Source organism: Arvicola amphibius, chromosome 10 (assembly GCF_903992535.2).
Source record: "Arvicola amphibius chromosome 10, mArvAmp1.2, whole genome shotgun sequence".
Classification (NCBI taxonomy): domain Eukaryota; kingdom Metazoa; phylum Chordata; class Mammalia; order Rodentia; family Cricetidae; genus Arvicola; species Arvicola amphibius.
In genome coordinates, this window is record NC_052056.1 from 72,969,643 (window position 1) to 72,987,347 (window position 17,705).

The following is a 17,705-nucleotide window of genomic DNA, read 5'->3' on the forward strand; positions in this document are numbered from 1 at the left end:
TCACTCATACATAGTAGTTCCCATGCCTATTCTTTGACTACCTTAGGATACTTTGTGCTAGATGGTCTTTCTGAGGAAGTTACTGGATATGCAGTTAAAACTCTGTGTAAGTCATCCTGTGGTCTGGCACATACTGATGAGGCTAAATCCTGTCCTTGTACCTTCTGTCCCTGCTCATCAATTTCAATAAATTCCTCAATCTTTTCAAATCTTTTTACCACTGCCTTTTGTAAAGTCTGATTCTCCTGTCCAGTGTTCTGTTCCTCACTGAGGATTCCAAGGTATGAAACTTGTCCAGTAAAGATAATGTTTCATCCTTGGATATAATTTTCATTGTGTGCGTATTACCTTCCTGGAGAGATATCGTATCCATTAATTTATCATAACTCTTCAACAGATTCCAATTGTTAAATTCAATAGCACAAATTCAGATAATTTTGTCAAATTGATGCTATCCTCTCCATAATAGTGAACCATTTTTTAAAATGAGGTAATATTGAAAGCAAAACTAATTCCTAGAATCAAATAAAGTGAGGTAGAAGGAAAATCGCATAAGCCTTGCAGAATACCTTCCATAGTATAAGCAAAAATAATTATTAAACTTCTGGATAGTTATGCTATCAGTAATTTTTATAGTTTTTCAGATCTTATCTGTTGTAAGGCAATTACAATGAACTGGAGTAGGTGTAATAATTGTTATTGGCCAGCAGGTGTTGAAGTTGCAGCCACGTGGCCGAGAGATGCTAGCAGCAGCCAACAGCATGTATTGTTTTCTTAGGTACTGAAAAATATGCTTTGTTTAACAAATTAAGAGCAGTTATTAAGGCAATCAAACAATTCTGAGAGTTGGAACCCAGGATAAAGGGAAAACCCAAAGTTTTCTGCCAGTACAAGTTGTGAACTGTGTGCATTGTGGTGATCAGCAGCATGGGGTTGGTGTATAAAGTGAGGCAGTGTGTGTGTGTGTCATGAGCTGGAGAGCACTGAGAAGCAACCTGCTGCATCTGAGGGCCATCTAGAGCCACACGTGGGAGAGTCAGTAGTACCACGCAGCTGGTGGACTGATCCCAAAATGTGTGAACAGGTCCCCATGCTTGGGTGTCAGATGATGATGGAAGATACAAAATAATCTAATTCAGAATTATGTATAATGAAGGGTTATTTATTTAGGAGAGACTCACAGATCACTGTCCTATATCACAGTCCTCTGCACGAATGGGGAAGAGGAACCAAATCTAGCAGCCAGAAGTGAGAACCAGAAGCAAGGGAGCAAGTGCATGGTTTATAGCTGCTTTTATACTATAAGAGACCACACCCAAGTGGGATGGTATCTTAAAGGCTATTGGCCAAAGGAGCAATTTAGGATAATTAAGAAATGCAGATTAGTAGTTAGTCACCTATTACAATTGAATTTGTAGTTATATTAGGTATGTTTTCAAGGTCAAATGGAGATATATTTTAAATAGACAGGTTATCTTCAAATACTTCAGAGAGCTACAGAATATGGCATTTAAGATGTTTTAATAATTTATGTTCCTTTTTAAAAAAAAATAAGAATAAGACATGTGTGCTCTCGGCAGCACCAGTCTACTTCAGAGAAGATGATGGGCACATGAAGTTTTTTTGTATGTGTGGCAAAAATAAGCCACTGGGAATGAAAATGTTATTGCCTCAATTGCTTACAGTATGTTGTCCAAATTGAACAAACATGATACAAAAGAAGGTGACTATAAAACCTTGCCCAGACAAGGTGGGACAGTCCTTCAAAAATCCTGCTTCATAGAAATGTCTGTCAAATTTTCTAGGTGTATAGGCCGAAGAAGGATGCCCCAACACTGCAGAGGAACTTTGGATGACTGTCCAGGCAGCCAGCTGTTTTTTGTCATTTCTCACATTTTTTAGAAGTTGCTTGCTTGCACTTCCTGCTTACTCAGTTAATATTATTTCCTTCTGGGGTCTCTGAGGGAGCTGAAGACCAGGTAGTTATAATTATAGTTTTTCTTGTTTACCAGACTCAAAAAGAAATTCACTAAAAAATGTAAAGTGTGTAAGGTTGAGAGACATAAGAAGATAATTTTGAATTGGTAATGTAAGTTAGAACAGAAAATGAATTATGTACAACACTTTGGACTCACCAAGATAGAACAGATTATGGAATATTTTCTCTGTATTTGTCAAAAGTAATTGTGAATCATGATTAATAAAAACTCAGAGACAGCTAATGGGGTTCAACCTAAAGACCAGAAAAGCAAAGCAGCCAGCCAATGGCTCAACCTCAGTTTGAAAATGGTGATCCTGCCTCCAGGAAACCTCAGAATGAGACTGTGTCTGAAAACTGTCTCCTACCATTTTATAATTCTCTCTAGTTCTGGGATTAAGGGTGTACACCACTACCACCTGGTTTCTCTGGCAAACGGGGATTAAAGGTGTTTGTGTCATTGCTGCCTGATCTGTAAGGCTGGCTGGTGTGGTTGTTTTACTTTTATTATCCTCAGGTAAGCTTTATTTATAAAAGTACAAAAGAAATGCCACTACACAAATGGACTAGATGTTGTTGATGTATTTATTGCCAGTATATAGTTATTGCCTGTATATAGTAGTTGTACTTATTGTATATTGGTTTTCTTATGTTATATCCTTTTTTATTTTAGATGAAAAAGGGAAATATAGTGATATTTTGTTTATGTTTTAACAAATAAAGTTTGCCTAAGTCACTAGATGCCAGGGAGTGGTGGCACACACCTTTAATCACAGGATTCAGGAGACAGAGGCAGAGGGATCTCTGTTAGTTCAAGGCCACCCTGGGCTACACAAGATTGAATCTCTCTAAAAGAGAAACAACTCACACAAAGGTGATCCCAGCACTTGCGAGCATAGATACACCTTTAATCACAGTACTAGGCTAGATGGAGAGAGGAATATAAGGTGGAAGGAGACAGAAGTTCAGTGCAGTCTGAGATTTGGTGGAGACAGATGTGGCTGGGGGATGCAGTCTGAGGGCAGGATGGTCTATTCAGTCTGAGCATTGGTAGAGGTAAAAGAACTTTCTAGTGGCTGGCCTCTCTGCTTCTCTGATCTTCAGCATTAACCCCGCTATATGACTCTGGGTTTTTATTATTAATACCAACTAGAATTCATGCTACAGTGCTGTCATAGTCCCTGTGAGTGCAGATATGCCTCAGTTCTGTTGTGTCTGGATGAAACTTTCCCAGAGTCACCCATCACCTCTGTCTCTTATAATTAATCTTTCCACTTCCTCCTCCACACAGAATGCTGAGATTTGATGAAGACATTCCACTTAGGGCTGATTGCTCTAAAGTTTCTCATTCTCTGCACATCGTCCAGTTATGGGTTTTCTATGTTAGTTTCCATCTTTTGCAAGAAGAAGCTTCTCTGCTGATGGCCAAGTGAGTCATTGATCTGTGGATATAGTAGTATTTCATTAGGAGTCATTTTATTGATATATTCCTTTAGCACATAATAGTATCAGGTTTTCCTACAGTCCCATGACCTATCCAGTCTCAGGTTCTTAGCCACTTTAGCAGTGTCAGAAATGGGTTCTATCTCAAGGAGTGGACCTTAAATAAATCAGAAAGTTTGTGGTTATTCTTATGACATTTGTGCCACTAGTATAATAGTATATCTTGCAGATGGGGTGTAGTTGGCTTTTTTGTTGTTTTTGTTGTTTTGTTTTGTTTTTTTTTTACTTCTTACTCTTTTGCTGAGAGGTGGGCCCACCACCCAGATGCCATATAATCGTTTGGAGACTTATTCTTTCTTATGAATGTCCACCCAAACACAAAAGAATATACCTTCTTCTCATCACCTCATGGAACCTTCTCTAAAATCGATTACATACTCAGTAACAAAGCAAACCTCAACAGATACAAAAAACATTGGCGTAACCCTCGTTACTTTATCAGATCACCATGGTTTAAAATTAGAATTTGACAGCACCACTAATTTCAGAAAGCTCACAAACATATGGAAATTAAGCTTCCTTGACCACCTCTGGGTCAAGGAAGAAATAAAGAAATTAAAGACTTGCTAGAATTCAATGAAAATGAAAGCATAACATATCAAAACATATGGTGTGATCTGGCTCCTCCTACAGTGGCTGTCTCCAAATGTAAAGACCAACAGCATGCTAGGTTCAGTCCTTGAGGCTGAATGTCTCAGGTGCATCTCTGTCTAGGTTGGAATCCTACAGTGTATCCAATAAGCTACCATCCTCCTCCCATCCCACCAGGGAAAAGAGCCCTGTGAACTTGTCAGACATAATATATACAACATATGCTCAACATGGAGTGGCTTAGGACAGGGCACAGCCTGATCTCAAGACACACCTTTAAGTGCTACTAGCATTTGCAAGTGTCATGCAATGACTAGAAAGAACCATAAAAGGAGGGAGGTGGCACCTACATTCCTGGAAAGTCACACATTGCCAGAGCACACATAAGAACTCACCCTCATTAGCCTTGTTTCCTTAACTGTATATCTATAACCTGAAAGGCCTGATAGGTCGGTTTGCAAATTTATCTCTTCCTCTTTTTCTCCTTCTCTACTTCTTCCTTCCTTCCTTCCTTCCTTCCTTCCTTCCTTCCTTCCTTCCTTCCTTCTTCCTTCCTTCCTTCCTTCCATCCTTCATCCTTTTCTCCCTCTCCCTACCTCCTTCTCTCCCTATTTCTTTCTTTCATGTAGGGTGGCTAGCCTTGAGTTCTCTATATAGACCAGGTATCGAGACCATGCTGTACTATAGTAATATTTTGTTTGTGATCTAACAAATAAAGCTTGCCTGAATGAAGATAAAAATGTGGAGCTAGCCACTAGTTAACCACAGAGGCCAGCCACACCTTTAATCACAGCACTAGGGAGGTGGAGACTGGAAGGAATATGGCTGGGTGGAGAGAGGAATATAAAATGGGAGGAGACAGGAGCTCAGCATATTCAGTTTGAGGCATTCAGTCTGAGGACTTGTAGAGACAGGATCTTACCTTCTTCAGTCTGAAGATTCGATAGAGGTAACAAGTCTCTCTAGTGGCTCGCTCCTTTACTTCTCTGATCTTTCCGCATTTTTTCTGGGTTTTTATTATTCAGACAATTAGAACTCGCACTACACTGTACCCTGCTCTACGTTATTTGATACCGTACGACAGATGTTTTTCAGACTGCCTTGCCTTGAGAGACTCCGTTCTGCAGGCAGATTTTGATTCCATTTTGAGGACAGTACCATCTGTTGTCCACCACCCGCACGGCACAGACTAATAACTTATTTCCAGGAGTAGACAGGATGACATCTTATAAATTTTATTGCAGTTAATTGGGGGCTGCAAGGGCACAGGGCCATATTAAAATTGTGTCTGGAAAACAAGCCCTGAGAACTTATCGGACACACCAGATGTGGAAGGGCTGTGGCTCCCTCACCTTAAACACTATGAAGAAGTGGACACCTAGTACCACCGTAGCAACCCCCCCCCCCCAATAAAAACTGTTATCAGAGCATCTGGTGTGTGCATCAAGGACCACATGACAGAGAGCACTCAACTGTCCAGGAGGTTTGAGCTCAGGGTGGCTCAGGATGGGAGGCAGCCCATCCCAGCACCATGTCATCTATGAACTGCTGGAGCATGTGGAGGGACCAACCTACGAATCCAAAGCTACAGGATCTCCATGACACAAGGCAAAATTAAGATACCCAAGAGGAGTCCCAGAGAGGGCGCGGTGTTGAGGGTGTGACAGAAGCCCGAGGCCTTGAACCAGACCAATGACTCATTGCAATGAACACTTACTTACAAGTAAAGACGTACGGACTAAAGGGCGAACTGTGTGACTCTCTGGGCCACACTACAGTTTCCATGACAAGATTTTGTTTTGTTTTGATTTTTGGTTTTTTGGTTTTATTTTTAAATTTTGTTTTGGGGGGAGGTTGCAAGGGCTGAGGGTGGAATCGAGGGTGCAGGGAGATGAGTGGGATCAGGATGTATGATAGGAAACCCACAAAGAATCAATGAAAATTTAAAAAGAATTGTGGTCAGGTGGTGGTGGTGCACACCTTTAATCCCAGCACTTGGGAGGCATTATGCCATTTCAAACTTTGTCTTCCTTCAGCTCTGTGCCCTTTTCTTAGCATGAATAGGAAGGGTAAGTCAACCCGAATGGCAACACAGACACTATTAGCAGTAATATAAGATTATGTTAACGTTAACACTGTAAGTGCTTGATGATGGATGAGTCATATGCCAGGCGGTGACAAAAGGCACAGAGAGGCCTTGTTCTGGCATATTATTAATTTCTGAATCTTAAATTAGGGAAGCTGGATTTTGGACACTAATTTGTATTATAATTCTTTCTAATATGTTTTGGCCCCTTCTCTCCAGCTCCTTTCTGCCAATTCCCCCACTTTTACATGCCTGATCAATTAGATAACAAGATGTTGTGCAAGAAGACTCTCAAGCCTAAGATTTTTTTTCAGGTGCAGTGATCTTTATTGATGGTATTTAAGACAGAAGGGCTCCATAAGCCCCTCCCCTTCTTCTCAGGGTCTGGGATGGAAACTGAGAGGAGATCCCCAGTGTTGGAGGCTGAGCTGGGACAGGGATTCCGCAGCAGCTGAGGGCCTGTTTTCCTCTCATGTTTTTGCTAGTGTGGCTGGTCATTGATGGCAACGATATCCACTCTGTCAGAGTTGAAGAAGACATCCGTGGTGACATTCAGTACAGCCAAATCCATACACTCCAACCTGCTATATAGGAGAAGACAGCTCTGGAATGGGGAGAAACAGAGACCCCAAACTTCTTAAGCATGGGAAGATCCAGGACTTTGCGAAGGTTTTTTTTTTTCTAATTGGGGTGAATCCACCAAGAAAGCACTTTAGGAACAAAATCCTTGGGAGCCAAGGAATCAGGACTCATGGGATAAGGCAGAGAGGTTGTCTCATATAAAAGTAAGTACCTCAGACGCATAGAAATTATCCTTGTCTGGTCTAAAAGTGCACAGAGGCCTGGATTTAAAATGAGGTTGCTTCCAGGCCTGCAAGGTTCAGATTCGGATGAGCATGAGAGCTGGGTGGCTTCTGTAAGCATGAGCATATCCTTACTGGGGTTCTCAGGTGGACAACTGCCTAGGTGCTTCAGAGGGTGGCGATGACAGAGGAGATGAAGACACTCAGGTACAGGTGGAAGAGCAGGATGTCCATCAGATGAGAGCAAACGTGGAGCTGGTACCTGTGGTGCTTTGAAAGAAAATGGCCCCCAAAGGGAGTGGCCTATGAGGAGATGTGGCCTTGTTGGAGTAGGTGTGGTCTTGTGTCACTGTGCAGGTGGGTTTTGGGGTCTCTTGTGAGCAAACCACACCCAATGAGACAGACCATTTCTTCTTGCCTGTAAATGAAGATGGACAGCACTCGGCTACTTCTCCAGCACCAGGTCTGCATGCACGCCACCATGCTGCACCATGATAATAATGAACTAAATTTCTGAGAATGTAAGCCACTGCAATGAAATGCTTTTCATTTATAAGAGCTGCCATGGTCATGGTGTCTCTTCACAGCAAAAGAAACCCTAAGACGACACCAGACTAGGCTGCCCAGTGAGGCAACTGTGTGTCCCTCTCATTGTTATCTTTCTACACCCGAACCACAGGATTTGACTCACCCATGCTGCTTACAACAGAAACACCTGCCATCCCTTCCTTCTCAGGTACCCACTTTCTCCACTGAGGTTTTTATCCCGTACTACTCCCCTGGGAACCACATGCATCTCACCATTTATTTCTGCTTGCTTATCCTTTTAAGGCCTAATCTCTAGGGTCTGCAGGTAGACAGTCAAGACATTAGAGAGGGAAAGTAGGCAGTGACAGATGTCTTGAGTTTTTTGGGATTTGAAATCATTCTGTACCAATCTTAGTCAGTGTTCTATTGCTAAGAGGAGACACCATGACTACAGAAACTCTTATAAAGGAAAACATTTAATTGGTGCTTGCTTACAGTTCAGAGATTTAAACCATTATCATCATGTTGGGAAGCATGGAGGCACACAAGAAGATGTGATGCTGGAGAAGGAGTTGAGAGTTCTACATTCAGATCAATAGGGCAGCAGGAAGAGAGAGAGAGAGGGAGAGAGAAAAGAGGAGAGAGGGAGAGGGAGAGAGAGGGAGAGGGAGCGGGCGAGGTAGCGGAGAGGAGGGGAGCGCTGGCGACTTCTCTCGCTCGGGCGCACGATTGGCGAGGGAGAGCGAGCATGCAAGCTTGGTTTCTGACACCTCCAAAGCCCACCCCCAGTGACACACTTCTTCCAACAGGGCCACACCTACTTCAACAAGTCATACTTCCGTAGTGTTGTTCCTGGTGACCAAGAATTCAAATCTATGAGCCTATGGGGGCCATTCTTTTTTTTTTTTTTTTTTTTTTGGTTTTTCGAGACAGGGTTTCTCTGTAGCTTTGGAGCCTGTCCTGGAACTAGCTCTTGTAGACCAGGCTTGTCTCGAACTCACAGAGATCCACCTGCCTCTGCCTCCCAAGTGCTGGGATTAAAGGCGTGCGCCACCGCTGCCCGGCTATGGGGGCCATTCTTACCCCAACCACCACAGTACCAAAGACTGACTTTCCTTCCTTCCTTCCTTCCTTCCTTCCTTCCTTCCTTCCTTCCTTCCTTCCTTCCTTCCTTCCTTTTTAACTTTCACATCTTTATAAAAATAAATATCCCTCTCTTTAAAAGCCCCATTAGCACTTGGGGAGCGCTGGAGCTTTTCTTCCCCTCCAGGTATTTATTTGATGGATATTTGCTGAATACTAGGTATTGTTCTAGAATTGGAGGTTATCAGTAAAGATGCAGCTCCTTTCCTCTGGATCTTGCATTTCAGTCAAGGCTGCCAGCTTTGACTCCTCAGAGCACATCATAACCATGGCTTCTGAGTGCACAGAAGGAGATTTTCTTCTGGTTGCTATCTGGAGGGGTGCTGGAAATACCTACTCTCTCTTGTTCCAATGAGCTTGGTGTATTTGAAAGACCATAAACCATTTCCTTTATGCCTGGCACCATGTTCTCTACTGCAAAGGAGATCCCAATACCTCAGCCTTTCTGGGTGCTCCTGGGGTCCCTGTGGCCTGTGTGGTACCTCAACATCCATTTCAACACCTCAGCCTTCCTGGGTGTTCCTGGGGCCCCTCCTTCCTGCTTGGGTACCTCAGCATCCATTTCAACACCTCAGCCTTCCTGGGTGCTCCTTGGCCCCTGCTGCCTGTGCAGGTACCTCAGCATCCATTTGTGAGTCCTTTTCAGATATTCATTCACTGTTCCCAACATTTTGGTTCCTTACACAAAACTGTCTGTGGATTCTATTTTAAGGAACATCCTTAAAAGAGCAGGTGAGGGCGGCAAGGGAAAGGCACACTTGTACTCATCAAAGGGAAATGACAAGATCTCCAGGTGGCAGATGACACCAGAGCCAGCTTTCTATACTTGAAGCAGCGTTGACTGCTGACAGCCAGGAGACCTGTTCACTCCCTGTCAGATCTGGGTTTTCTCTCTCAGGTCATCCCATTTTTGGTTTTTCTCTCTTTCACCTGATTTCTCTCTTCTACTTCTCACCAATTTCTGAGGCATTGTAAGCTTTTCAATATAAACTCTGCTCTTTTAAAACACACTTTTACTAGATTTATTTCTTTATTATGTGTGTGCATGCATGTGCACACACCCAAATCACATAGTGCTCATATAGAGACCAGATAACAACTTGAAAAAGTCAGTTCTGTAACTGGAGGGTGAGCTTTCAGTTCTTGGCCACCCAGTCTCAAGTAAACACACAGAAACTTTTATTCATTACAAACTTTTGATCTATTAGTTCAAGCTTATTATCAAGTAGCTCTTACAACATGTATTAACCCATTTCTAATATCCTATAGTTTGCCATGAGGCTCATGGCTTGTTACCTCACATCTTGCTTCTCCAGCGGTTGTTGGCTGCCATTCCTTCTCCGTCTCCACTTTCTTTCTCTCTCTCTGCTTGGATTTCTCACCTAGCTATATTCTATTCTGCCATTGGCCAAAGCAGCTTCTTTATTAACCAATGGTAATAAAACTAATCACAGTATACAGAGGGGCATCCCACCACAGTTCTCTCCTTCCACCATGTAGGTCCTGGGGTTTAAACTCAAGTTGATCTTCAGACTTGGTAGCAGGTGCTTTTACCCTCCATATTAATTACTTTCTTACTGTTGTGACAAAACACTATGACCAAGGAAACAAAAGAAAGGATTTGATGTGGGGCTTGAGGGTTTAGAGTTAGAGCCCACGATAGCAAAACAAACACATGGCAGCAGGAATAACAGAGAACTCACATCTGATCTGCAAGCTGGAGGCAGAGAGAGGCATGGGAATGGTAGAAGTCTTGAAACCTCAAAGCCCACCCCCAGTGACACATCTTCTCTAAGAGTGCCACATCTCCTAATCCTTCCCAAACAGTTCCACCAACTGGGGAGCGAGTATTCAAACACATAAGCCTGTGGGACCATTTCTCATTCACACCATCACATCCCTAATCTCATTGGCACCTAAACTGCTCTTTTCTAAATCCAATCTTTGTGTAGACCCCAATGGCTACCCAGTGCTCTTCCTTACAGATGTGATTGTCTTCTTGATTCTTTTTAGTCCTAATATAGCTCTTGATGAGGGGCTCCTGGAGCCATAGGTTCTTGTAGGTCGTATTGATGCAACCACATTCATCTGTGCTCCACCTTACAAGTGGACTGCACAAGATCTATAAAAACCGTGGCATGAGAGAAATGTGGGGTGGGGTTTCCTTTTAACCTCCTCTGCACTTTTATGCCCCGCCTTAGCTAGGGTTTCTAGTGCACCGATGAAACACCATGACCAAAAATCAAGTTGGGGAGGAGAGGGTTATTTTGCTTACACTTCCATATTGTCGTTCATCATTGAAGCAAGTCAGGACAGGAGCTCATGCAGGGCAGCAACCTGGAGGGAGGAGCTGATGCAGAGGCCATGTGTGTGCTGGGGGTGGGGTGGTGGTGGTGGTGAGGGGAGCTGCCTACTGGCTTGCTTCCCATGGCTTGCTCAGTCTGCATTCTTATAGAACCCAGGACTATCATCCCGGAGATGGCACCACACTCCATGTGCTGGGCCCTCCTCCATTGATCACTAATCAGGAAAATGTTCTACAGGCTGGCCCACAGCCTGATCTTTTAGAGGCATTTTTCCAATTGAGGTTCTCTCCTCTCAGATGACTACAGTTTGTGTCAAGTTGACACAAATATAGCCGGCATACCCTGCTTCACTTAGGTCGGCACTCTTGTCCCCTCTGGTGACATTGCTGAAATGTCACTAACAAAGCCTCGGTTCTAGTTTGAGCTCTGCTGCTGTGACAAACAGGACAGCCTGGTTCTCTGTGGCTTTCACTTCAAGGTCACAACCCACCGTGGGAAGACCTCAGGGCAGGAACCAGCAGGCAGGGATCTGGGAGGAGCATTGCTTGCTGGCTTTCTCACTAATGTCTTCATATTGCTCCAGGCCACTCTCCCAGGGATGGTGCCACCCACAATGGGCCGGATGCTGCTACATTAATCAATAACCAAGACAGTCCTTCCCAGACTTGCCCAACAGACCAACCTGAAGAAGACAACTACTCAGTTAAGACTTTTTTTCAGGTGATTCTAGGCCATGTCAAGCTGACAGTTACATCTCCCTGAGAGACAGCACGTGAGTATTGGTGTCCATGACCTTGATGTACACCACCTTCTCCTTACGTTCTGGATCTTTCATCCTCAACAGGTAGAATCAGCAGAAACTTTCTCTTTGTTGGTCTTACAATCTGAACTTGTCTAACTTAGGAATGTGCCCTTGTTAGCTTTAGCTGGCAGTTTAGCACAGTATAGAGTCATTTGAGAAAAGAAGCCTCAATTGAAGAATAACCTACATCAGATTGGCCTAAGGGAATGTTTGTGGGGTTTGTTTTGAGTGTTAATTGGTGTGGGAGGGTCTGGCCCACTGTGGGTGGTAACCATTCCTAGGCAGACAGTCCTGCTCTCTTGAGCCTGAAAGCGAGCATCAAGCAGCTCCCAGCCATGGCTTCTGTGGTACCTCCTCAGCTGTGAGTCTGTTAGCTGGAGAAAATCTTCACGTAGAAGCAGACAGTGTTGCCTTCAGCTTCCTGCCTTACCTTCCCTCAGTGATGCACTGGAGGTATAATCCAGATAGACCTTCCTTAAGTGGCTTTTGGGCATGGTGCTTGTCATAGCAACAGAAAAGAAACTAGAAAACGGTTCCACAGTTTTTTTTTTTTTCCAATGCAATTGGAAGTTGGAGCCTGGAGGAAAAGGGGAGGCAACAGAAAAACAAGTGGGTGCATCCCATCACAATGCATTTGAAGAGGCCTAGTTTAGCATCAGTGCAGCCATGACAGGCTGCAGACTAACAATGCTGGGACTAGGCCTCACCCTTACAATCAATACCCAGGAAAAGCCACAGACTGTACCCTGCAGGGGACCAATCAGAATTGAGACAAACAAGAACTAGTTACTCCAGAACATTAATAAAAGCTTTACTCCTTAAAAACCCTGCCATAGCTCAAGCTTGCAATAAAGGCTCTTACTTTTGCATATGAACTTGGACCGTCTCTGTCTTGCATTGTATTCTGACCGGCCCCATGTCTGAAGTGCTTGTAAAGGTCTAAATTGATGTGTAGGAGGACCGCAGGGAGGGGGACTGGGACCCTTCTGACGGGATTGGATCCATGAATAGATGAGGTGGGGTCACACCCTGCCAATTGGCAAGAAGCTGTCATCTTGGTTTCTGTTTTTCCTCTGGTGGCCAGGAGGAATCTGCATTGTTTTGTTGCTTTTGGACTGTTTGTTTTGCGTCTGACACTCAAAACTGACATCATGGGACAGCAGCCAAGTACTCCCCCTCCCAACCATTTTCAGTTCTGTTGGTTTCCTTGGAGCAGCAGGGTGTACACGTCTGTCAGTTTGTCTGTACTGTTTAATTGCTTAATTGTTGCTCATATAAAAAAAAAAGAGAGAGACTCTTACAAAAACTGACAAGCTGGCTCTGCCATGGGAGCGCTGCACCCACAGCTCCTTGAAATCAATATCACTGCTGCCTGGAGTTGCAACCTAAAATAATTCAGTGACAATGTGTAGTTACAGAATGCAGTACTTGGGTTTGTGGGCAGCTTTCTCCACCCAGGGAATTGGAGCCAACAGGTAACAAGGTACCCTCCTTAATGATTACAGCTAAAAAAAGTAAAAGTTGTCTGTTTGTTTTAATGTTTAAATGTATAAATGTAGCCATTACATGTTTGTGTCTGACTGGTCATGAATTTACTGAGTTTACTCAGTATGAGTTTACTGAGTTCTGTATGCCTTGGTTACAGCTAAACTGTTACCGTAGCAGCCAGCCACCCAGGCTCAGAATTTACCTCTGGACATTCTGGCCATTGGAACTAATGTAATAGGGATTCAAATGTCATTTGGGTATGGGTAATATTAAGGTTGTTTTGTACTGTTCTGTTTTATTAAAAAGCTGGCTCTGGAACTGGGTTATGGCCCAACCATTTTCAGACCCAGACTTGCTTTTAAAGTCTCTATGTCTGGGATCAAAAATTGACAGACAGGAAGAATAAGAACAGAACAATCAAAAATTATTAGTTTATAAATTTATTATTAAACATAGTTTAAAGTCTTTAATATTTGTAACAAAAAAGTTAACTCAAAACTTAACACAGGAAAATTCCAAGTCTGTTTGTAGACTATGTTTTTTAAATTAAAAATCTTATCTTGATACTAAAAAGAGCTTCATTTAAAAAATTCTGTTAAAGATGATTAAGCTGGTTTCTCAGAAAATTAGGAATCAATCTACCACAAGATCCAGCAATACCACTCTTGGGCATACACCCAAAGGATGCTCAATCATAGCACAAGGACATTTGCTCAACTATGTTCATAGCAGCATTATACATAATAGCCAAAACCTGGAAACAACCTAGATGCCCCTCAATGGAAAAATGGTAAGGAAAATGTGGTACATTTACACATGGAATACTACTCAGCGTTAATGACATCTTAAAATTTGCAGAGCAAATGGGCTGAACTAGAAAAAAAAAACAAATTGAGTGACTCAGAAAAACAAATATAATATGTGCTTACTCATAAGTGGATATTAGACATAAAGCAAAGGATAACCACCCTACAGTCCAAAACCCCGGAGAACATAGACTACAAAGAGGACCTTAAGAGAGACATACATGGACCCACCAGGAAGGAGAAAAAGACAAGATCTCCTGAGTAAACTGGGAGTGTGAGTGGCAGGGGGAGATAGAAAGGAGAGTGGGGAAAATGTATAGCTCAATAAAAACAATATAAAAGCCCAGATTAAAAAGAAAGATGGTCCCCATGCTCCCAATTTACTCAGGAGGTCTTGTCTTTTTCCACTTTCCATGTAGATTAGATCTATGTATGTCTCTCTTAGGGTTTCTAAGTTTCTCATTGTTTCTAAATTCTCTGGGATTGTGGTTTGTAGGCTGGTTTTCTTTGTTTATGTTTAAAAACCACTTATGAGTGAGCACATGTGATATTTGTCTTTCTGGGTCTGGGTTACCTCACTCAAAATGATGTTTTCTAGCTCCATTCATTTGCCTGCAAAATTCAAGATGTCATTATTTTATTTTATTTTTTTTGCTGTGTAGTACTCCATTGTATAAATGTACCACATTTTCTTTATCTATTCTTCGGTTGAAGGACATTTAGGTTGTTTCCAGTTTCTGGCTATGACAAACAATGCTGCTATCAACATAGTTGAGCACATGTCCTTGTGGCACAATTGAGCATCCTTTGGATAGATACCCAAAAGTGGTATTGCTGGTCTTGAGGAAGGTTGTTTCCTAATTTTCTGAGAAATTGCCACACTGGCATCCAAAGGGGCTGTAAGTTGTCATCAGTGTTTTTGATCTTGGCCATTCTGACAGGTGTAAGATAGAATCTCAGAGTTGTTTTTATTTGCATTTCTCTGATGAGTAAGGATGTGAGAGGTAGGGAGGGGAACAGAGAAAAATGTAGAGCTCAATAAAAATAAAATTACAATTTTAAAAAGACCTTCTTAATTAGTCAGCCACACTGAACCTCATAGAAAAGAAAGTGGGAAGTAAACTTGAACACATTGGCACAAGGAACCACTTACTAAATATAACCCCAGCAACACAGACGCTGAGAGAAACAATAAATAGGACCTCCTGAAACTGAAAAGCTTCTGTAAAGCAAAGGACACGGTCAACAAGACAAAACAACAGCCTACAGAATGGGAAAAAATTTTCACCAACCCCACATCTGATCTCCAAAATATATAAAGAACTCAAGAAATTGGTCATCAAAATAACAAATAATCCAATAAAAAATGGAATACAGATCTCAACAGAGAACTCTCAACAGAGGAATCTAAAATGGCTAAAAGACACTTAAGGAAATGTTCAACATTCTTAGCTATCAGAGAAATGCAAATCAAAACAACTCTGAGATTCCATCTTACACCTGTAAGAATGGCCAAGATCAAAAACACTGATGACAACTTATGCTGGAGAGGATGTGGGGTAAAGGGAACACTTCTGCATTGCTGGTGGGAATGCAAGCTGGTACAGTTCTTTTAGATGTCAGTGTAGCAATTTCTCAGAAAATTAGGAAACAACTTTCCTCAAGACCCAGTAATATCACTTTTGGGTATATATCCAAAGGGTGCTCAATCGTGCCCCACAAGGATATGTGCTCAACTATGTTGATAGCAGCATTGTTTGTCATAGTCAGAAACTGGAAACAACCTAAATGCCCCTTGACCGAAGAACAGGTAAGGAAAATGTGGTACATTTATACAATGGAGTACTACACAGCAGAAAAAATAACATCTTGAATTTTGCAGGCAAATGAATGGAGAAAACATCATTTTGAGTGAGGTAATCCACACCCAGAAAGACAATTATCACATGTACTCACTCATAAGTGGTTTTTAAACATAAACAAAGAAAAACAGCCTACATATCACAATCCCAGAGAACCTAGACAACAATGAGGACCCTAAGAGAGACATACATGGATCTAATCTACATGGGAAGTGGAAAAAGACAAGATCTCCTGAGTAAACTGGGAGCATGGAGACCTTGGGAGAGGCTGAAGGAGAGGGGACAGGCAGGGAGGGAATCAGAGAAAAATGTAGAGCTCAATAAAACTAAAAAAAAAATTAAAGATTAAGATCGTTAAGCCTTGAGATGTTCAGAACTATACTTTTAAGTCATGCTAAGGACTAAGGCAGTCAAGTACAGAAAAAATTTATCTAACCTCTTATATGTGCTCAAGGTAGAGCCTAAAACAAACAACTGAAAACAGACAAGAGTTGTTTGGCTCAAGTCCTCAAACTGTCAGAGATTTGCTGAATATGGCATTTAAGACAGCTAAACTTAAGCTAAACTTATATGACAGACGAGACTCTCAGATCCTTGCAATGAGTCCCAAGGTCTCCAAGAAGACAATGGACACAACTATGAACAACTCCATGTGGACTATGGTAATGCTAACCAGCTGACCACGGTCGAGACTGTTCCAATGCTTCACCTTCTGCCAAGTCTCAGCCCAAAGTGTGAACAAGCAAGACACTGGAGAGTTGATGCCCCACTTTCCTATACAAGGCAAGGCCAGTCTCCCCATATTCCTCCTCCACAGGAAAGCCTCTCATCCTCTGGGCCTGGCAGCTGCTGTCCTGATACCTCTGCCCTCATCACCACAGAGTCCATAGGAGCCTGGGATATCTGTCTAGGTAAAGACTATGAACTAGCCTCTGTGGTTTCGGTTACTCCTCAGATCTCTGACATTGAAGGCTAAACTAACCTCCATCTGAATCTGGAATGTCCCTATTCCCCCATCTTTTACTCCTTATAAACCCTGCCATAGCTCTCCCAGATCCAACTGCTGTGCTGGAATGCATGGAGAGCCCAAGCTGGAGCTTGTAACAAAGGCTCTTTGCTTTTGCATATGAACTCGGACTCCTAGTGGTTTCCTGGGCGGGGGGTGGGGGGGCGCTCATGCCGCGGGCATCACACATTTATCATAAGATGATATTTCATTCAGGATTATTAAGTCCAAGAAGGTAGGTCCAAAGCCATCTATTTGTTCTGCGTTGTGTGGGTTGATCGAAGGAAAGGGGATCAATCCAGGTTTATTTTTCGCTCTGGCAGCAGTTTCTATGAACTGAACCTTGAACAGCTATGCAAAGGTTTATTTATTGATTGTTATACAAAAGTTGTTTTTGGGTAAGACAGGTTCTGTGATTCTCATGGGATGAGGACTACACCTCCCAGAAGGCCTTTGTGAGCAGAAGGCCCCTGCACGCAAGCGCAGATCGCAGTTTCACCCCGCCGGACCCAAAAACTACATTTCCCAAGAACACTACCCCTTTAAAAGTTTTAAATCCCCCGCCATCTCTCTCTCTCTCTCTCTCTCTCTCTCTTTTGTTCTCTCTCTCTCTCTCTCTCTCTCTTGTTCTCTCTCTCTCTCTCTCTCTCTCTTGTTCTCTCTCTCTCTTGTTCTCTCTCTCTTTCTCTCTATCCCTCTCTCTTTCTTGTCCCTCCCTCCCTTGACCCGCACTGTCGAGCACACCCTTCCCTTAATAAATAATTTTCCCACGCACGTGGTCGCGTCCTGGGTCTCCCTTCCTC